Genomic DNA, 23985 nt, shown 5'->3' on the forward strand with positions numbered 1-23985 from the left:
TAAGTTCACAAGGGATAATGTATCCAAAGGCATATGTTGGCACAAGTGGAATGAGTATTAACAGGTTTGTGACTCAGTGGTCATGACATCTGGCAGTGTGATGTCACAGTGGTCATGATGTCACAGTGGATTTCTGATATCATATGTCATACCTGAAGTATTATGAGTTAAACAATTTATGAGCTTAGAGAGGCCAGAGATCACACTGGCAGCATGTCAAAACATATATGAGAATAGGAGAGACAGTGGGTTTCTGATATCATAATGGCAATGTGGTGTCATTAAGGTATTGTGATGCCATAATGGTTATGTGTTCACAATCTATTTCTGATATCAACACACCTGCCACATTTGAAATCACAGAATAGACATTCCATTGTATCTGTGATATCACAATGACCATGTGATGTCATAATTCTATGATGTCATTATTTTTTTATGATGTCAGGATGGGCTGATGTTTTCATAATGACAATGTGATGTCACACTGGTGATGATGTCACAAAGGTTTTGAGATGTTAAAATGGCATGTCTGATCTCAATTGTCATTAGCTCAAAATGAGGATTTAGGTACACAAAGGTCCTGTGATGACATAAAGGCCATGCTTTCTTTCGAAGCTTCTGAGGTCATAATAGGATTGGGATGTCACAATGTGAGCATGGTGACACAATGGCAATGTGATATCACAATGAGTTCGTGATTTCACCACGGTGATGAGGTCACAATTGGTTAGTGATATCTCATCAATAATATAACAATGACATATACAATTTCAATTACTTCTAATTCACTATGAGGATACTGTAATAACCAGTGAGGCCAGAATTTTCTGTGGGAGCCAATAATCATTGTAAATGCTTGGACTGGCACAAAGGAGATTGTGGGGAATACCGCCAAAGGTGGAGGTGTCAAGCCTCACATGGTGAGTTGTCAAGAAGTAATTGAACATTGGGCAGTTTGAGAAGTGACGGTTGAAAATTCTTAGGCAGAAGACACATTGGAATGAGGAGGGATACAACCTATATATAAGTTGCATTTTCAGAGCATTGGAAGGGGATATAAAAATGAGAGCTACCCAGATGGAAGAAAGTGGTGAGACAGCAGGAAGGGAAAAAATTGAGAAGAGAGGAAGTTGAGGGAAAGCAGAAGGTTGGCAAGTGGTCACTGGGGCAGAGTAGGGCAGGCCTGTGGAGACTGGAGAGGCCTGAAGGAAGTAGTGGAAGGGAAATAGGGAAAGACCAGGAAAGAAGGACAAGTCTATAGCGAAGGAGGGAGGAATGGAAAAGTAAAAAGCCTTGCCCATTGAGGTTTGGAGATTTGGACCTCGTAATTATTGGCTGGTCTTTTGCAGACCAATTAAGAAAGGGTGGGGCTGCCCATTGAACGTCTGAGGTATGGTGGTCAAGGCTGCTCTGGGTATCCAGTCCAGGATAAGGTAATCACAGTCCCCTTTCTAGTGTATATTGGTTTATTAAATTAAATGTGACTTGATGGTTTGTCTCTTGGCCTTAGAAGTTATAACTACACGAGTTCACAGAAAGAGCTTTAAGTCTCAAAGACCATGAATTTTCTAAGATGTGATGTGGCCATATAGGTTTGTAAAAACACAATGGGACAATGATATCACAATGGCAATACCACAATATCATGTCAAAATAATGCTTTGATACCACATTCTCGTGATGAGGTCACAATAAGTTTGTGATGTCACAAAGGGTTCATGATGTCAGAGTGGCATGGCAGATCTCAACTGTCATTAATTGGCAATGAATATATGATTTCAAAAAGGGACTGTAATGTCTCCAAAGGCATATGTTGTCACAAATGTGATGCCGTTCTAACAGGTTTGTGATGTCACAATGTGACACAATACTCATGGTATCTGGCAGTATGATGTCATAGGGGATTTCTGATATCCCATGTCATAACAGAAATATGAGATTGAAAACAGATTATGAGCTCACAAAGGGATTAACATATTACAATGGCAGCATGTCACAAAACTTATAAGGACTGGTTTGTGATGGCACAGCAGATTAATGATGTCACAAAACATTGTGATATCACAATGGTTATATGGTCAAAATGGATTTCTGAAATAGAATGAATTCACAGAATAGGCCTTCACACTGTTATGACTATGATGTAACAATGTCATTGTGATTTATCATGGTATGATGCCATTGTTGTTTGGTGATGTCACAATGAGCTGAAGGTGTCATAATGACAATTTGATGTCACTGCTTATTTATGATGTTACAATGGTTATGAGGTCACATTATGTTTCTGATATCAACACATGTCAAATTTGAAAAAGAATGAAAAAGCCGGGTGCCAGTGGCTCACGACTGTAATCCAAGCTACTCAGGAGGCTAAGATCTAAGGATTGCACTTCAAAGCCACCTCAGGCAGGAAAGTCCATGAGACTATCTCCAATAAAACCATTAGAAAACCAGAAGTGGTGCTGTGGCTGAAGCGATAGAGTGCTTGCCTTGAGCTGAAGAGCAGGGACAGAACCCAAGCCCAGAGTTCAAGCTCGACGACCGACAAAAAAAAAAAAAAATTAAAAGCAGGCATTTACAATCTTCCTATAACATCACAATGACAATGTGTTCTCATAATGCTATCTTGTCATAGTTTTGTGATGTCAAAAGTAGTTGATCCGGTCATAATGAGAATGTTAGGTCACACTGATAATGTCACAAAGAGTTCATAATCAGGGTATAGTTACACAAAGGGACTGTGATGTCACAAAGGCCATGTGTTTTTTTCAAATGTGCTGAGAGGTCCAAATAGGTTTGGGATGTCACAATGTGATAGTTATATCAAATGGCAATGAAAGCTTACAATGGGTTTGTGATGTCACATAGGTGATGAAATCAACGTTTTGTGAATAACATCTCATACTCACATGTCCAATTTCAGTTGCTACTATTTCACAGTGAGGATATGAGTTCACAGAAGAAGACTGAAATATAAAAGACCATGAATTTTCTAAAATGCTATGAGGACATGCTAGGTTTTTGAAAAGGCATTGGAACAGTGATATCACTATGGCAATGGTATGTTGCAATATGATGACTTAATAAAGTTTTGTTACCACAATTGGTGTTGCCATACTGGTGATGAGTTTACAAGAGGTGTGTGATGTCACAATGGGTTAGTGACATCAAAATGACACATGTGATCTCAATTGTCCACTCACAATGAGTATATGGGCTCACAAAGGGACTGTGATGTCTCCAAAGGCATTCGTTGTCTCAAAAATGATGAAGTCCTAACAGGTGTGTGTTATCAGAATGTAACAAAATGCTCATAACTTCTATCAGTGTGATGTCACCATTATCTAGATGTCACACTGGATTAGGGTATCACATTTCATACCTGGATTGGGTATGAGAGGATTGGAATTTCACAGTGGGTTAGTGATATCACTTTGGAAGTGTGGGGTCACAAAGGGATTGTGCTACCACAATGGCTATTAGATCACAATGTGTTTCTACTATAATAGGTTTGTGCTGTCACAATTGGTTGGAAATGTCACAATGGCATGCGGATTCTCAAATGTCTTTAATTCACAATGAAGATAAAAGTTTACAAAAGGATTGTGTTGTCTCCAAAGTCATGTGTTGAGACAAATGTGATGAAGTCTTAACAGATTTGTGAGTTCACAATGTGACACCATGTTCTTGATGTCTATCAATGTGATGTCACAATGCTCATATTGTCAGAGTCAATCTCTGATATCAGATACCATGCCTGAATTATGAGTTTGAAAACAGAATATAAGCTTACTAAAGGCCTAAAATATCCCAATGGCAGCATATCACACGTTGTGACTAAAAGTTCATAGTCTTTGGCCCTTCAGATACTTTCTTTGAAATTGTATCCTCATTTTGAACTAGTAGAAATTGAAATTGGACATGTCATTGTAATAATGCAAACTCATAGTGACATCACAAACTCATTGTGACCTCATCATCACTGTGACATCACAAACCCATTGTGGTATCACATTGCTATTGTGCCTTCACAATCACATTGTGACATCACAAAGCAATTGTGAACTCTTAGCACCTTTAAAATACACATGACCTCTGTGTCATCACAGACCCTTTGTGTAGCCATACCCTCATAGTAAACTAATGAAAATTGTGATCACTCATAGCATTGTAGGGTCACAAATACTTTGTGCAATAATCATGACTGTGAAATCATATTGTCATCATGACACCATCATCTCATTGTGACAACACCAAACGGCAATGACACCATACCATTTTTTTCTCCTTTTTTCTTCTGTACGTTTTTTTATTGTAAGTGTAGTGTACAGAGGGATTAGAGTTACCTTACATGAGTAAGGTAATGGGTACATATCCTATCAAACATTGCTGCCTTGACATCACGTTTTCACATTAATGTCATAGACCCATTGTGAATGCCTATTCTTTGATTTCATTCTATTTCAAATGTACCATGTGGGTTGATATCAGGAAATGGTTGTGAACTCATAACCTTTGTGACATCTAAATCTCTTTGTCACAGCACTTTGCCTTTGTTATATCATTAACCCACTGTGACATCAAATACCTCTCTTGTCCTCATAACTTCTGTGAAATGCCATTGTGATATCTTAGGCCCTTTGTGAGTTGAAAATCTGTGTTCGACTTCATATTTCAAATATGACATGAGATATCTGAAATCCAATGTAACATCATGATATCAAACCGCTGGACATCATAACCATTATGTTACTTTGTGACATCTCAGACCTGTTAGTTCTTCACCTTCTTGACTACATATATTTTGGTGACATCAGAATCCCTTCCCAAACTCATATACTCATGGTGAGTTAATGACAATTGAGATCCCACATGCCATTGTGACATCACCAACCCCTTGGTACATCTCAAATCTTTTGAGACCTCCTCATCAGTATGGCATCACCAATTGTGACATCAAAACATTATTATAACATGATGTTGAGACATCACATTGTCATTGTGAAATCACTGTTCCATTGGGTTTTCACATAGTATGACCACATACTATGAAGCTTCTTCTATCACGCAATATCCTCATATTGAATTATGAGTAATTGAAATTGGATGTATCATCCTGATATTACAAACTGTGACATCACAAAACCATTGTGACCTCATCACCATTGTGACATCAAAAACCCAATGGGACATCTCATTTTTATTGTGACATTATGGATCACATTGTGCCCTTTGAAACCTATTATGACCTCTTACCACCTTTGAAAACACACATGGCCTCTGTGACGTCACAGAAGAATTTTGTGTCCATGTCCTCATGGGGAACTAATGACAACTGACATCAGACATACTATTTAAACATAAAAAAATCCTTTCTGACATTATCATAATTGTGATATCATGTTGCCATTATGACACCATCAGCTCATTTTGACATGTAAAACTGCAATGACATCATAGCATTGTATCATCTCATTGTCATTCTGATATCATAGACATGTTGTGTTTACCTATTATGTTATTTGATTCTATTTCTAATGTGGCATGTCGTTTGATATCAGAAACCCATTGTGAGTTCATGACCATTGTAATATCATGGTGCCTTAGTAGCATCATATTGGTATTGTGATGTCACATTGCCAAATTGATGTCACAAAGGGATTCTGATGTGACAATGGTTATGACATCACAATGAGTTTCTGATATCAACCCACATGCCACATTTCAAATACAATGAAATCACCGATTTGGCATTCATAATGCGACTATGATGTCACAATGACATAATGGCAAATGCTATAATGTCATTCTCATTTTGTGTTGTCACCATAAGCTAAAGATGTGATAACAACAATATGGTGTCACAATGGTTATGACGTCCCACAAGGTTTATAATGTTACAATGGTTATGAGGTCACAATGTGTTTCTGATAACTGATATGCCACATTTGACATAGAATGAAATCACAGGATATACATTCACAATATGTCTATGACAGCAAAATGGCAATGAGATGTCATAATGCTATGATGTCACTGTAGCTTGGTGATATCGCAATGAGCTGATGATATCATAATGACAGTCTGATGATATCACAAAGGGTTTGTGATGTCACAATAGCATGTCAGATCTTAACTGCCATTAGTTTATAATGAGGATATGAGAATGAAGTCACAATGACAAACACAAATGAACTGTGATGACACAAAGGCCATGTTTTTTGTCAAAAGTGCTAAGGTTCCTAACTGCTTTCATTTGTCAAAGTGTTAATGATATAAAAATGTGTAAGTGATGTCAAACTAGTTTGTAATATCACACCTTATTTCAAATTTCAATTGCTACAAGTTCATAATGATACAAGTTCAGAGAAGGAGCTTGATGTCCCAAAGGCCGTGCATTTTCTAAGATGTGATGAGGTCATAATAAGTTTGTGAAAGCATGATGGTACAGTAATATCACAATTGCAATATGATGTCAAATTATAATGTCATAAGAGTGTTGTTATAATCACAATTCGTTGGTGATGCCATAATAGTGATGAGTTCAAAATAGTTTTGTGATGTCGCAGTAGATTGGTGATGTGACAATGGCTTTCGACACCTCAATTGTCAATAACTCACTTTGAGTATATGAGTTTAGTATTGGATTGTGAGGATTTCAAAGGCATATGTTGGCACAAATGTGATGAAGTTGAATAGATTTGTGATGTGACAATGTGACACAATGGTCATTATATCTAGCAGTGTGATGTCACAATACTCATGATGTCACAATACATTATTAATATTTAATGTCATACCTGAAATAATATGAGGTCAAAAACATAATGAGCTCTCAAAGGGCCTAACATAACACAGTGGCAACATGTCACAAAACTTACGAGGACAGGACATGTTTGAGTTGTCACAGTTGTTTAAAGATATCACAATGGCAACGTTTTTTCACAAAGGGATTGTGATGTCACAATGGTTATGAAGTCAAAATGTGTTTTTGATATGAACCCACATGCCACATTTGAAATATAATGAAATCACATAATAGGCATTCCTAATGTTAATATGATGTCACAATGACAATGTGATGTCATAATGGTATGATGTCATTATAGATTTGGGATATCATAATGACCTGATGTTGTCATAATGACAATGTGATGTCATACCTATAATTATATTGTAAATGATTTGTGATATCACAATGGCATATCTGATCTCAATTGACATTTCACAATGGATACACAAAGGGACTGTGGTGTCACAAAGGCCATAAGTTTTTTTCAAAGATGCTAAAGATGTCATAATGGGTTTGGGAGTCTCAGGGTGATTGTAATGTCACAAAAACAATGTGATAAAATGGCTTTGTGATGTCACATTGCTGAGGATGTCACAATGGATAGGACAGGTTTGTGATGTCACAGCAGGTTAATGATATCACAATGGCACTGTGATATCACAAAAGTATTTTAATGTCACAATGGCTTTGAGGTTACAATGGATTTCTGATATCCACCAATATTGCTTGCTTGAAATAGAATGAAATCACAAAATAGGCATTCACAATATGTCTATAATTTCACTATGACCTATGCTGTCATAATTCTATGATACTTAAACTTGGTGATGTCATAATGGCATGTCTAATTTTATTGGTCAATAGATTACCCTGAGGATCCCAAAGGTTGTTATGTGCTGAGTCCTTCAATAGGCGCATTGTGCTGAGTCCACTCCACAGGTTTCTTGGTGCTATATTTTTTTAAGTATGCTGTGTGCTGTCATCCAAAAGGGTGCTATGTTCTGAGTCCTTGAGAGGTAGGTATCCCTGAAAATCACACACACACACACACACACTGAGGGTAACCGTTCACCTGCTTAGTGTGTAGGGTGGATGGAGAACAGTCTCTCCCAGCCGTTGGGCTGAGGGAGGAGTTCGATGCAATGGGCATCTCCTGGGGTTGGGAGGAAGCCCTGAGCTGAGGTGAGGCTGCTTCTTCCATAGCCTGATAGCCTTAGGGCAGTCAGGGCACCACAAGGTCAGGTATGGGGGGCGTGGTAGATTGGGGAAGGGGCGTGACTGAGGAGAGGACAGGACGTGGCTGAGGGGGCACATATCTACTGCAGTCAGAGGCACATGGGGGCTGGCTCACTTGTGCAGCATGGGTGGAGCAGCCCGGGAGAGAAGTGGGGGCAGAGAGAGACAGCAGAGAGAAGAGCAGGCACAAGCACCAGGGGAGGCGGCATCAATGGCTGGCTTCTGCTGCTGTAGGATCACAGGTCTGGGCCAGGAGCACAAAGCACACATCGCCAGCAAAGCAGGCACATCCCTCCCACAGGCCCTGGGAGGCTCAGAGGCCAAGTAGGTCCTGAGTCTGAGATTCCAATGCCAGGAGCTCAGGTGGGCCGGGGGCGGGCTAAGCCCTGCCACCTGCCTGCCCCTGTCCTGGCCCCCTTTCCTGCCCTCCCCATGGCATCACATTTCAAATATGGGCTGCTGGCTCAGACCTGCAGCGCCTCTCAGAGTCATTCAATGATGTGCCCCCAGCCAGCTTGTGGCCCTGACCACGTCATGGCCCCCCCATCCTCTGCTCTGGGCCTGAGCATCTGCCATGATGCTGCCATTGCTGCCCACTGCACCTATAATGGAAGCCTATAGCATCTGCCAGTAGGACACATGAGTGGCCATCATGAGCCTGCACCTCGTGACTTCCTCCAACCCCCCCTTCCCCACCCCAACCCAGACGCGCGACTCCCGCTTCCCTTCTCACATCCCAACCTTGCCTCACCAGTGCCAGGGGGCAGCCCTGGCCCTGCCACAAATGCTCCCCAGGAGTGGGGGGTGGGGGAGTGGGAGTCGACCCAAGGATCCCACCCCCATCCCTAGTGTCAGTGTCGCAGGAAATGAGGAGATGCAGGCTTGGGTGAGAAGGGGCATCACCAAGCCCCTGGCCTGGAGCAGTGGGAACCACAGAGCCCCACGTGTTCACCGTACCTCTCCTAGGTGGGAATTTGGTGGCTTTATAAAGAGGTGGGGAGCAGCAACTCCACACCTGCCTTCTCAGGTCTTTTCCTTTTTTCTGGGGGTCGGGGGTTTTGGATGCAGAAGATAGGGACCCCTTGCTGTGTGAGTCCTTGTCCTCTGTTCTCAGTCACCCTCTCACCTGAGGAGGGTATTGGAAAATCCCACTAGGGAGGTGAGAGCACTGGGGGATCAGATGAAAGATGAATATCTGGGAGGAACACACTCCCGCTGACACACATACACCTGGCCTGTCCCCCCCCAGCTGTCAACAGTACTCACAGGTTGGTCACATTTCCCAGCTCTGCCAGCATCTGCTGATGCTCCTGGTCCATCTGTTCTCCTTGTCCCTCCAAGAATCCACCTAGTCGCCCATAAGCATCTAGGCTGGAAGTAGGGAGTCTGTCCATGTATTTAGCCTTTAGAACCCCATCCATTTCCTCAATACCACACCCACCCCAGGTCAGACACCCACTTGGGGACCCCATGATCCCCTGCTTGTTTTAGTCCTGGCACTGAGGAGCCACCTGTCTGAGGATTCCTTCACCCAGCGTCCTGGCTTAGGGTTTTGGTGAATGGGGATTTAAGGCTGGTTGTTCCCAAGGGGAAGGGTTTGCCCCTGGAGAAGGCGAGAGGCAGGGTGGTGCTGTATCATTACGCTGGTGCTCCACTTGGGTGGGAACCCTTGGTTCTGAAAAGGGAATGGGGAATGGGAACCTGCATGCTCCAGCTGTACATTGTCCCAGATGAGTAACCAACAAAGTTAAGAGATTCACTACTCTGAGTCTGTGTGTGTGTGTGTGTGTGTGTGTGTGTGTGTGTGTGTGTGTGTGTGTATGAGAGAGAGAGAGAGAAATCATCTTTCTCCTTGTACAGCCTGACTGTGCTCAGGTGAGTGATCATTTGGCAAATTGCAGGTGCTGCATGGAAGACACTTCTGTCACTGTTCTGGATTTGTGTGTGTGTGTGTGTGTGTGTGTGTGTGTGTGTGTCATCATGACTAAAAACAGCAAAAGCTGTGTATGTACTGGTTGTTCTTTTTTCATCTTTACCAAGTATGAGCCCAGCTATAATTTTTGTTTTTTCCTTCACAGTTTTGTGGCTCTTTTATGGAAGATTTCAGTAGACATTCCTTTCCTCCCCTTTCCACCTCTCTTTTCCCCCTTTCCTGTAGCCCACAGTAGTTGCTGGGTCTGCGTGACCTTCCCCTAGGAGACCTGTGTGAACTCGAGTTGACACCTGTCCTTCTATCCCAGGCAAGAAGTTTGGTGAGGCGAATGTGTCCATAGCCATACTCTTCCAGACAGACACTCTGCTCTCAGTGTATAGTAGGAGCTAATTCAAGGGTTGGGAATGTGTCTGCCAAACATAATTAGAGAAGGAGATGGGGGACAGGGTAGGGCAGGGGCTGTGAAGCTATGAGGTTTTGGGGGCTGACGTACTATGTGACATGGCAGATGTTTCACCATGACCGAGGATGAGAGGGAACCTTACCTAGGGCGTTTATGGTCTCTGTGGGCATCCTGGCCCAGGGCTCCGGGGCCCCACTGGTGGCGTGGATTCTCTCCCAGGGCAGTGCATCAGTGGTCAATCCTCCCTGGAGTCCTGCAGACTCTAATCTGTGTCCTGTCTAGGATGTTTCAAGCTGTACAGTGGTAAGTAAGTCCATTTCCCCTGCTGGAGCCCGCTTGGTATCAGGACATGGCAGTCATACAGGGATCAAAGAATGTGTTTCTGTAACCTGCTGTAGGCTGTCTGGAAGCAAAATGGGACCACTGATTTTGGAACCCTTTAAGTTTGATTAGGACAATTTAAATGCTACATTTTCCAGGGTTTTTTTTTAAATTTAAGCTGCCAATTTTCACTAATGCCTTGGATGGACGATTTCAGCTGCCAAACAATGACATTCAAAGCGGCACAGGCAGAGTTCCCAATCCAGATTATTTCTTGCTTTGAACGTTGTGTCTTGACTGCCTTTCTCTGGCAGCTGCTGAATCTCCTCCAGTTCTCTCTATGGTGACCACCTCAGTCGGGGACGTACTGGGGAGCAAAGATTGTGACCTTGCCATCCCAAGCCTGCCAGCTGTGAGCAGAGATGATTCCCAGCAACTGAACTGGATTCTGGGAGATACAGAGACCCCAGGCTGCCTCAAAAATCCTTTGTCTGCAACATGAAACTTGGGGGATGGATGTGGCAGACCATCCTGGCTGGCCCCAGTGGGAGGAAAGGAGAGGAGGACTCTTGAGCCAGTCGTTCAGCTCATGGCAACCTCGTTCATACCTGAGAGGGGAATTGAGTGCCATAGAGCTGGTCAGCCACTGGACAGAGATCTTTGAGAAGATAGGCATCTTAGAGGCCCTGGAATCCAGTGAGTACGTCATGGCTCACATCCTAGGAGTCAAAACAGTTAAGTGTGGTGCCACCAGGAGGGCGTGAAGAGGGAGGAGAGAGAACTGTGGGACAGCTACATCAGGCTTCGTCAGAGGAATAATTACAGGATATACTTACCTGAATCAGATGGGACTTTTCTGTAGTATTGTCATAGACAGATGTTAATTTATTTATCCAACAAACCTATACAGTGTGCATCATGCTCTGAGAGGTCTTAGACAATGATAGGTTCCAGGACTGTTTCCACAGAACATGAAGAAACCTTGGTTTGAGTTCGATGCTGGTGTTTCAGGCCTGTCATCCTAGTTACTTAGGAAGCTGAGATCCAAGGATGGAGGCTTTTGGCCCAGGGAGGAAAGCCTGTAAGACTCTTGTCTTCAATTAACTACCAAAAACAAAACACCAGAAGTGGATGTATGGCTCAAGCCATAGACTGCTAGCCTTGAGTAAAAAGGCTCAGGGATAGCACCTAGGCTCTGAGTTCAAGGCCCATGACTGACACAAAGAAAGGAAAGACAGAGAGAGAGAGAGAGATAGGAGAGAGAGAGAGAGAGAGAGAGAGAGAGAGAGAGAGACAGAGAGACAGAGAGACAGAGAGACAGAGAGACAGAGAGACAGAGAGACAGAGAGACAGAGACAGAGACAGAGACAGAGACAGAGACAAAGAGAGACAGAGAGAGAGAGACAGACAGACAGACAGACAGACAGAGACAGAGATAGAGACAGGGACAGAGTCAGAGAGAGACAGAGAGAGAGGAGGGAAGTACAGAGGGAGAAAAAGAGGAAAGGAAGGAAGAAGGGAGAACATGCAAGACTTGGATTCGAGTCCCTGTATCAAAGCAGCCAATCATTCACAATCTCTGTGGGGACAGTTTCAGAGATTAAAGCCATTATGTAGGATCAAGACACTGACCCCTCAGCAAGTTCATGACATCCAGGAGCTGTGTGCTCAACCGACTGCAGAGGAAAGCAGCCTCAGTAGACCCTAGGGATAATGGTGGGTCACCAGGTTTCAATCATCCCTGGCCCCAATGAGTTTATTTTCTGATCAGATAAGAAAAAAGTGTCCAAGGGCTAGGGAGGTATTGGGGTGAGGGAGTGTGAAGGGGGAAGGCAAGTGATAATTAGGAAGATGAAGAGGGAGGATGATCCCAGGTCAGGTGTGTCAGGACATTTTAGCCATGATCTCATCTGGCAACCTAGACTACCAGTGATAGAGCCTTTGATCCAGCCACACTGTTATTAAAAGTCCTGTCCCCTTGGTTTCACCATTGACGACCTGGCTGTCGTTCACTACAGGATGCCTGTGCACTACATCCTTGGGGGCTGGGATATTCGAGTGCTCAATCGGGCTCAATCTGAAGATGACACCCCTGGTATTAATTCCTCCATGAGAGACAGAGGTAAGCATGCCACTGGCACAGGACAGCCTGGGAATGAGGGCAGGAGTTGGGACCCATGTTGTTCCGAGACTTCATCTAGAAGGTGCTAGGGCCCTTCTCAGTGGCAGAAGGGGGTCTCTTTGCTGGCTCAGTCTTTAATCTAGATGGCAGATTTGGGATTCAGAGAAGGCAGGCTGAAGGTGCGGCAGGGCTGGGTAGAGACTGGTGGGAAAACCAGAGGCACTGGGCTCTAAGCAGGGTTGCTTTTTTGATAATACTCAAACACAGGTACATTCCTGGGATAGATCAGCCCTTTTCACCTTCCCAAGAGAGGGAGCTAGAGCCCCCCAGTCTCAGTCACTTGACCAAGAAACCCTTTGGTTCCCATATCATGTGTATGGATAACTAGATCTCACCTTACTGTCCAGTGTTGAGGCAGGACTCTGAGAGATCCTTTGTCTTTGATAATTTCAGGGGATCCTCAGTATGAGATCGTACTTGAACATCCTAATTTGGTGCATGGTCAGTTCCATCTAAGACTGCCATGGTGTAGGACAAATTATCTAGAGAATCATAGCAGGGAGGGATCTGTTCTGAGAGTCTTTATTATTGCCTGTGATCTTTGAGCACTCATGTGCCCACCTGCTTCCCTTTCTTGGGTGGATCTCTGCTAGGAAATGCTTAAAATTAGGGGGTGTCTTGTCTTTTATGCTCCACGATAGGACTCTAATATTTGAACCAGAGCTTTACTTCTAGCTTTTTTGTGTTTAATTGGAGATAAAGAATTCTCATGGACTTGTGGCCAAGGGTGGCATCCAACTGCAGTCCTCAGATTTTAGTCTCCTAAGGGAATAGGATGATAAGCATGGAAAAGTATCTTTGGCTGGTGCCAGTAGCTCATGACTGTCATCCTTGGTACTCTGGAGGTGAGATCTGCGGATCACAGTTCAAAGCCAGCCTGGGTAGGAAAGACCCTGAGACTATTATCTCCAACAAACCACCACAAAACCAGAAGGGGTGCTGTGGCTCAAGCCTTGAGCTGAAGAGCTCATGGACAGCACCCAGGCCCAGAGTTCAAGCCCCACAACCAAAAAAAGAAAGAAAGTAAAACATCTTTGCCTGCAAAAATGTGGAGGTGTGGGGGGTGGTGCTGTGGTTGAGAGACCAGGTGCTGGCCTAACAGTACAGACATTCCTAAGAACTCCCCAAGTTTTCCCCAGTTTGAAGCCTCAGTAGGATGGGTGGTGCCTTACCAAGAACTCAAGAGGACGAGGCCTTTGGCAAGCACTGAGTTGGTGAATGGGTGAAGAGATCGGATTGTTGTGCCTGTATTCTCTCCATTGAAGGATGGATTTGGATGCTGAGTGTCAAAGTTTGAAGTCAAGGTTTGCAAGAAGTTCGTGGCCTGATAAATTGGGTTTCCTCTGGGTATATGAACGTGGTTAAAGCAGGGTGCTGCTGGTGGCTCACAACTGTCATCCTAGCTACTCATAAAGCTGAGATGTAAAGACCACGGTTCAAGGCCAGCTTGGTGATACTTCATATCCAATGAACCACCAGAAAACAAGAACTGGCTCTGCGGCTCAAGTGGTAGAGTCATCATCTTCAGTTGAAGAGCTGAAAGTCAGTGCCCTGGCCCAGAATTCAAGCCCCATGAGCAGCAATAAACAAAAAGGTGGCTGAGTTTTCCACATAGCAGTGTGTATGGTAGGAAATTCCATGCTGGGTTATGAGAAATTCCAGATATGTTAGAGGCTCAATGTTATGTCTACAGTTGGACTGAGTACGATAGTGCCATCTTCTCACAGGTCAGATATGATCCGAATGGAGGGAGTTTGTGGTTCTGTTCTCAGGAACCGCTGAGGCCTTGGAATGTCCGTGTCTGTGTGTGTGTGTGTGTGTGTGTGTGTGTGTGTGTGTGTGTGTGTGTGTGTGTGTGTGTGTGTCTGTCTGTCTGTCTGTCTGTCTGTTTGTGTGTCTGTTTGTCTCTGTGTGTGTGTGTAATTTTCCCTCATCTTTCTCTGTCCCCTCCTTAGGCACCTGTCCTCCTCTTTCTGACTTGAGATGGTGCCCTTCCTCCACACCAATCTTGCCTTTAGCTCCCTATCAGGGTCTACAATGAGTCGAAATTGCCAGTAGCCTGTGTTCCATATTTTCTCTGGGGCACAAGTCTGGCTGTCCAAATATTTGGACGCTTCCAGCAGATTCTGGTACAGCAGTGCCAGCTGGTATAGGGTCTCCCATGCCTCAGAGGGAGGGCTTCAGTCATACGATGTCCTGTCCTTTTCCTTACTTAGGCCTCTGACATACCTCTCAACAGGCTGGCAGTGGAGTGGAGAATGGGGGGTTGCTGGTGGCTCTAGCCAACTCGAGCTTGACAGCTGACTGAAGGCCACCTGAGCAAGGAGGATCCAGGGCTACATGGGAGGTGAGACCAAGGTGGCTTGGAAATATTGGTGGGTGTCAAGGAAATAAGTATTAATTGAAAATTAATGTAGTATAATTGTTGTATATAGTTTTATATTATAATCATACACTAATAAGTAATTTATTTGTTACTTTTATAACATATCATTTGTATGGATGTATATGAGAATGCGTCTTAGATTCTCCCACCATTCATTACTGGCAATACCAGGATTCGACATCCAGGACTAAGTTGCCTCTTTTGGCTATGGCTTCCCTACTATCCCACCAAACATCAGCAATGCAAGGTCATGTACACTTTCTGGGATTTGTCATTTAGACCCAGGATGGCCACAAAATAAAGGGGAAAAAAAAAAAGTAAAACCACCTTATTGAATGTCTCAGTTTTTTTTTTTTTATTGTGAGAATATCATACAGAGGAGTTACAATTACATGGGCAAGGTAACTAATAAATTTTTTATCGAGCATTGTTACCTCCTCTTGTTTCCCTTTCCAATCTCAGTTTTATCCTTCTCTTTTGATTTTTTTTTACCAGCCCCGAGATTTGAACTCGGATTCTATGATCCCAGGGTCGGTTGTGGCAGAGATGCCAAGACCTGAGTTCCAGCCCCATGCTTGGCCAAAAATATAATAATAATAAGGCCCTGGCACGGAATTTGCACCATTTTTCTGTCAAGCCTTTGATTTGAACTCAGGGTCTAGGTAACTCTGTGAAACTCTGGGTGAAGGGTGAGCTCACAATCCTTGAAAACAAGAAATTCAGACCAGTTCCCAGGGACTGAATTGAAGCCCCAGCACTGGAAAAACTAATGTTTATATATGAGATTCGTTTATATTACATGGGTTTACTGCGTATGATGTTTATTACCCTTATTAATTTAGTATTATTACACATATAATGTTCCATTACATGATATCACCTAGGATATATTTGCATATGGATTATACATCATACTGAGACCCAGGACTTTCACAGAGAAGGAAAAAAATGTGGCAAAATTAGCTTATTACTCCATGAATAAATATATACATATATATATTTATATACAGAGAGGGAATGTGAGGATATTGTTACGTATATGTATATATATATATATATATATATACAATTATTATTGATTATATTATGCCTCCATTTAATGAAGTATCATGGTTGAATACTTACAAAAGTATTAAACATAAATTATTCAATATTCTTCCCTTAGGTGCTAGAATGGAAGATATAAATCTAATAATTAGTGTGTGGCATTATAAAATAGAATCATGAATTAACTTCAAATTATTTTATAACATTCTATTAGCATTCACATGATTAAGAATGAGTTTGTCAGATTTTCACTCCATTTTTGGGGGGCAGTCCTAGCATTAAACTCCAGGCCTGGGTAGTTTGCTTTGAATGCGAACCATTGGAATGACACTGTGAAGACTTCAGATTGTCAGGATTAAAAAAAGAACAAGAAGAAAAAAAAAGTCAGGTGTCAGCGAGACCACAGGGGGGAAATATACATACATGGGTGGGTTGTGACTCAAGGGCAGAGCACTACCCATGGGCAAAAAGAGCTCAGGGAGAGGGCCAAGGCTCATAGTTCAATAATGGACCTGCCAAAAAAAAAGGAGGCAGTAATTCTATGTCTGTGTATGGACGGATGGTGTATGGATGATGGACATTCAGCAGGGTGCCCATACCCAGCCCCAAAACCTGGGCAAGCTCAGACAAGCACTCCGACTGTACTAATTCTGAGTCAGCATCTAGAACAAAGCATCCTTCTCTGCCATTTATGTACGGAAACCCCAAAGGCTTTGCTTGGGCTGGTGTGTGCAACGGGTGAATTATGTTCTGGGTGAGGTGTCCCATCTGGACACCAAGAAGCCAGCCACTGCCTCCAGAAAGACCACACTTCCTAGGCTTTAGGAGTTGTCCAAGGTTCTGGCTCCATATTCTAGATCCCTCTGAAGGATGTGGGGCCTGGTGGCTATCACTCATTCATCATTCCTGATTGCCGAGTCTCAGGCTGGTCCCAAATGCTGGCAAAGATAAGAAATAGCCAGTGATATCTGTGCCGAAAAGGGGTAAGCCAATAAATCCAACCCTCATATCTCCTGTTAGAAGTAAGCCTTGGGCTTCAAATGTGGCTTACTGGTAGAGTGCTTACCTAGATTCAGGAAGCCCTGGGTTCAAGTCCTCAGTACCAGAGAGAAAAAGAAAACGCCAAAAGTGGCACTGTGACTTAGGTGACAGAGTGCTAGCCTTGAGCAAAAGAAGCTCAGGAACATGCCCAGACCTTGAGTTTAAGGCGAAGACTGGCAAAAAAGGCACCCTGGTAAGACATATTCTTCTGGTACTCAGAGGAAGGCCAAGGATAACAGTAAGAGGTAGAGGTCAGGTGCTGGTGGTTCACCCCTGTAACCTTAGCTACTCAGGAGGCTGAGATGTGAGGATCAAAATTAGAAGCAGTAAAGACTATATGAGACATTTTTCTCCAATTAAACACCCAAAAAGCCAGAAGTAGAGCTATGGTTCAAGTACTAGAGTGCTATCCTTGAGCACAAAAGTTCAGGGATACTGTCAAGGCCATGAATTCAAACCGCCAGACTGGCACAAACACACACACCAAAACAGAGCATTTGCCAGTCGGCCTTCACAAGTTCCATCTCTAGCAATTCAATATTAAAAAAAAAAAAAAAAAAGATGGAATAGGGAGAGAAAGACTTGCTCCAGGAGGTGATTTAACCAGTGCCAAAATTCCTCAGAGGTTCTAAGATGTGAATTCAGGACACAGAGCCTCAGGCAGAAGGTACAGCATGGGCAAGGTCCTGAGGTGGGGTTTAGAGCAGGTGGTGTGGGTGGAATTAAAGTTCTGTTGCTTCAGACAACGGTAGCAGGACATTAAATGCTGGGTCAAGTTTTGTACTTGAGTCACAGGTAGGGCAAAGAGTAGGGTCCCAGAATCAGGCCCAGGGGGAAGATTAGCTTGACTTTTCACCAAGGAACCCAGCCATTTCCAGTGGCTGGAAGCTTATTTTTCAAAGTTCCTGACCCTCAGAGGCGTCCTTTGCATGGAGGAGTCAGGGAAAATGCAGGAAAGAAAACTTTTGTAAGAAAATCTTCTTGCCTAATGACACTAGTGGCTCAATCCCTGTAAATCCTAGCTACTCAGGAAACTGAGATCAGAAATCGTGGGTCAAGGCAGCTCAGGGAAAGAAAATTAGTGAAACTTTTTTCTTGCCAATGAACTACCAAAAGCCAGAAATGGAAATGTGGCTCAAGTAGTAAACTGCAATCCTTGAGAAAAAGTTAAGAGACCAGGGCCAAGACTCTGAGTTCAAGCCCCAATACTAGCACAGAAAAAAAAATAAAGAAAAGCTTTCAGAAGCTTCTAGCCCACTCTGGTGAAAGGCCAGAGCAGCTAAGTGCATGTTGTTCATGCATGTCCTACTAGCTCCTCAGAAGACTGAGATCTGAGGATCGTGGTTTAAAGCCAGCCCAGGCAAGAAAGTCCAGGAGACTCTGATCTCCAAGGAACCACCAGAAAACCAGAAGAGGTGCTGCGGCTAAAGTGGTAAGCTGAAGAGATGAGGGACAGTGCCCAGGCCCAGAGTTCGAGCCCCATCACCAACACCTGCTTGGACCTCACTCTGTGGCTCTAGACAGAGTACTTTCTAATGGGCCCCTAGAATAGGGTCTCCCAATGTCTAGGTGTAGGGAGCCGAGGCGAGACTCCGCCCACTCCCTTGCAGTTTTGAGGATTACCACTCCAGACGGTGCTTGGCGGGACGCCTGGGATGTGCGCGTGCGCGAGCCCGGTAGTGTCCCCAGCCAATCCCATGACACCTGGTGACGGTAAAAGGCAGGCGACCAACAATAGAAAGACCCGTGTTCCAATTCCCTATATAAGTGGCTGTATTTCGGGTGCACGCGCTCTCATGCCCAAGCTCTCCTACAACTAAAAGGCTCTCCAATAAAGCATGATCTGAGAAGACTCCTGGAGTGGTGGTCGTTTTTCCTCGCTGGTCGAGTAGACGGTCACTACAACTGGTGCCGAAACCTGGGAACGAACCTGGGACAGGACCCGCGCGAGAGGCCGAATCGGAGCCAGAACTCAACACGCGGAGAGGAGACGTCGGTAAATATCCCCCGGTATGCTGTTCACTGTAGATTTAGATATTTATTGGTTGCTTGCATTGCTTCTTCCCTTGTGGCTTGTCTTTTTGATGGTGCGCACTTGCCTCGAGGAGGGAGGGTTTGATTTAATCCAGGAAGGATGCAAAGTACTAACACGGCATCAGGATAGTCTATCAGAGTCAGCATACAGTAAGGGGGAGGAAAATAGGCCTAAAAGAAAAAGGGAAAAAAAGAGAAAAGGATCCTAAAGAATTAAAGAAAGAGGGGCTGCAGCCCTCACAAAAGGAGAAGGGTTTCAGAGAGGAGGGGGTCTCAAGGAGACTCCCGCGCCCTTCTTTAAAAGCAAACCGGTTCTCAGCCCTACATGTGGAAGGGCAGGACCAAGAATATAGTAATCTTGTGAGTGACTCAGAGGAAGAAATGTTAGAGGAGGAGGGAGAGCAGCTCGATCCAGCTGATAGTGAAGAGTTAGAAGAGGCTGCGGCGGAGCACGTGGCAGACAGATATGGAGGGTGGCGCCCCCAAGGGGTGGGAGTACCGCAGCAGCCAGGGAGAGGAAACGGAGCTGCCCCTCACCCGTCGGCCCCCCCACCGTGCCCGCCGGCAGGGAAGAGTCACTTTATAAAAGGCAGCACCTGGTCGCCGTTAGCGGCTGCTTTTCCAGTCTTTGAAAATCCAATTACTAATGAGAGAATTCTTGAGCCGGTTTCCTACTCCCAGTTAAAAGATTTTGTTGAGGCAGTCAGGACTTATGGAGTGACGGCCAATTATACCACTGCCTTGCTTCAAAGGCTAACTATTAATGCTATGATTCTGTGGGAGCAAAAACTGTTCAATATTTTCCTGAATTAGTGGCTAAACAGGCAATTTTGATCTGAGAAAAAAATAAATAAATAAAATAAAATAAAAAGAAATAGAGGCAATTTTGGGTATAAAGTATTGTTTGATGCACTTTGCAAAAATTCCAGATAAATTAATTGTTCCATACACCCGTGAGCAAGTTAAAATTTTAGCAGCCACAATGGATATGTGGGCAATTCTTGTTTGCTCATTTCCAAATGTAATTGATAATCATTATCCTAAGCATCCTCTGCTTGCCATAGTTAACAAAAATTTAGTGTATTTTCCTGTTGTCACTTCAAAGGAGCCCTTGGTTGATGCTCTGACCATCTTTACGGATGGATCAAAATCTGGACAAGGTGCCTTTTTTGTTCAAGGACACAAACAGCCGGTAGTCGTTAATTTTCGGCCGAATGTCCCACAGGCTGTTGAATGTTTAATTGTGCTTGAAGTTTTTAAAAGATTTGATCAACCTTTTAACTTATTTTCTGATTCATTATATGTTGTAAATGCCGTTGCTTCTCTTGAAGTTGCTGCTTCAGTTAAGCAGGCCAGTACAATTTCTAATGTTTTGTTACAGATTCAGTCCCTTATCTTAAACAGAAAACATCCTTTTTATATTGGACATATTCGTGCCCACTCTATGTTGCCGGGCCCAATGGCAAAGTGTAATGATTTGGTAGACCAGGCAACTCGGGCTGTGGCTCTGGTCGCTGCTGATCCTGTAGAATTGGCAAAAGACTTTCATAGATTGTATCATGTACCTGCTAATACCCTTAGGAAAAGATATAATTTGTCCAGGCATGTGGCAAGAGATATTGTTAAAGCCTGTAAATCTTGTGTCACCTTTCTTCATCCTCCCCATGTGGGGGTAAACCCCAGGGGGTTGAGACCAAATGCCCTATGGCAAATGGATGTTACTCATCTGACAGAATTTGGTAAGTTGAAATATTTACATGTGTCTGTGGACACCTTTTCTGGTGTCATTCATGCCACACCTCTGGCAGGAGAAAAGGTGTCTCACGTCAGAATACACTGCTTAGAAGCTTGGGCAGCTTGGGGAAAGCCCCTTAGACTTAAGACGGATAATGGCCCTGCTTATACTTCCCATGGTTTTCGCGCCTTTTGCACACAAATGCAGGTTGCCCACACCACCGGATTGCCCTACAATCCTCAAGGACAAGGTATAGTGGAAAGAGCTAATAGAATTATAAAAGAAATGCTTCAAAAACAAAAAGGGGGAGTTGCTGAGTCCGCGTCCCCCAGGGAAAGACTTTCTCTTGCGCTCTTTACCCTTAATTTTTTAATTCTAAATGACAACGATCAGTCTGCCGCAGATCGGCATATGACAAGAGACTCCATGGATACTAAAGACATGGTTATGTGGAAGGATGTTATTAATAATAAATGGTATGGACCGGATCCGGTAATAACGAGATCCAGGGGAGCTGTTTGTGTTTTTCCACAGAGTCAAGAAGTACCTCACTGGGTGCCAACGAGACTGACCAGGCCGGTGGAGACTGCAGAAAAACCCCCTCTTGAAGATGCAGCTGATCTTCTTGCTGTTAGCAACAGTGCTAATAGCAATCCCTGTGATAGCTAAACCACTGATGCTGTGGGCTGTTACAATTTACTGACTGGATTGCCTCTGCGGTGTCCTTTTCCAAAGAGCGGGTGGGAGTCGGAATGTTTTTAGCCTGCTGCTTGGGAGGATGCGTGGTCTGCCTATGGTTGGTCTGTCGCCTTCGAGCCCAAACCAGAAGGGACAAGGTTGTTATCTCGCAAGCATTAGCTGCTTTGGAGAGTGGATCCTCACCCCAGATCTGGCTGTCGGCCCTAAGAGGCAGTTAAGCCTTACCATTCTGCATAGCCTTAGCACCCCGAGGGATCAGGGGATCCCATTGCACCGGGACAGGTATGCAATTTGCAATTTGGGACAGGGTGCAAGGCAAGTGCACTGCACTTGAGGAGATGGTTCTCATCTCCTCAAGAAGAGCATGCTGGGTAGCAAGTGGGTTGATGCCCAAGATCCCACCTCTGCAAAAAAGGCATCGGACGGGCCTGGTCATCACTGGGGAAGGCGCCCCTCAGGCGAAGGCCAGTGCAAGGTCCTCTCATTAATGTCTTAGACAGAGGCCCAACCTCTACTCTTACCTGTTGCCATAAAACAAAGAAGGGGGAACTGTAGGGAGCCGAGGCGAGACTCCGCCCACTCCCTTGCAGTTTTGAGGATTACCACTCCAGACGGTGCTTGGCGGGACGCCTGGGCTGTGCGCGTGCGCGAGCCCGGTAGTGTCCCCAGCCAATCCCATGACACCTGGTGACGGTAAAAGGCAGGAGACCAACAATAGAAAGACCCGTGTTCCAATTCCCTATATAAGCGGCTGTATTTCGGGTGCACGCGCTCTCGTGCCCAAGCTCTCCTACAACTAAAAGGCTCTCCAATAAAGCGTGATCTGAGAAGACTCCTGGAGTGGTGGTCGTTTTTCCTCGCTGGTCGAGTAGACGGTCACTACATCTAGGTGTCTTCAGAGTAGAATCTTTGGTGACTTTTGATGGGCCACAGTATCAGAGAAGGGTCCAGCCTTGGGGCATGGAGGTTATCAGCCGAGTCATCAGAATGGCATCTGTGATGGGTGCAGTGTGCATCTTAGCAGTAAACCGATGTTTCAGACCACGGTACTTGGCCAGGAGTGGCAGGAGCTGCAAGATCGCACAGCAGGTAACACCTACTCATTCAGGTATCACAAGAGTATGAATCTGTCAGGCACACCTTTGGTAGGTGTTGAGTTGGGCTCATGAAAGATTTGTAGGATCAGGAATTCACAGCTGGCTGTCTGATGCTTGTAGCAGTTGCTATCCCAGGAGTCCCAGGTCTTGGAGCCCTGCTTTCCTCTCCCGTGCTTGGGGGCAGAGGAAGGTCTGCAATCCTGGAACGACTACAAAGTATCATCCATAGTGTCCTACCCTTGGTCTTATGTCCTATGCACGGATGGAGGGCAGATTCCATGGACCTTACTGACATGGCCAAGACCCACTCAGCCCAAGAAGGACTTCGGAGAAACCACTTGTTCTGGCTTGAGTGTTTACTATGACTATGCCTCAGGACTGCTCCCAGTTCTAGCTCAGTTCATCATTACCAACTTCCTCTGTGTGTGTGAGTGTGTGCATGTGCGTGCATGCACGTGCACCCATGCATCTTGGTGCTAGGGCTTGAACTCAGGGACTGGACTCTGTCCCTCAGTTTTTTCGTTCAAAGCTATCACTCTACCACTTGAGCCATTGCTTTTCTTACAGCTTCTGGGTGGTTATTTGCAGACGAGAGTCTCACACACTTTTCTAGCCGGATTGGCTCTGCATGGTAATCCTCACATAGCCTCCTGAGGAGCTAGGAATAGGACAGCATCAGCTATTAGCATCTGGCCACACTTTCCTTCTTGGCTAAAACAGAGTACCTCTCTCCTAGCCGAGTATCATCTGCAGCTACCCCTCCTACCCCAGGCTTCAGAGGAAACATTCCCTCCCCTGAGGACAAAGAAATAAGATCACGTTTGAGCTTTATGTTCTCCACACAGTCAGGAGCTGCTGGGAGCTGATGTGGAGGTCAGAGGATCTAGGGCAGGGTAAGTAGAAAATGTGTTACAACAGAAGAAAGTATGAGAAGACATCCTTGTAGCTAGATGCCAGTGGCTCATGCCTATAATCCTACCTACTCAAGACTGACACCTGAGGATCAATCAAGATTGAAAGCTAGCCTGGGCAGACTTTTCTTTCCAATAAATCACCAAAAAGCTGGGAAGCGGAG

Source organism: Dipodomys merriami, unplaced genomic scaffold (assembly GCF_024711535.1).
Source record: "Dipodomys merriami isolate MVZ:Mamm:240054 unplaced genomic scaffold, mDipMer1.0.p SCAF_483, whole genome shotgun sequence".
Classification (NCBI taxonomy): Eukaryota; Metazoa; Chordata; class Mammalia; order Rodentia; family Heteromyidae; genus Dipodomys; species Dipodomys merriami.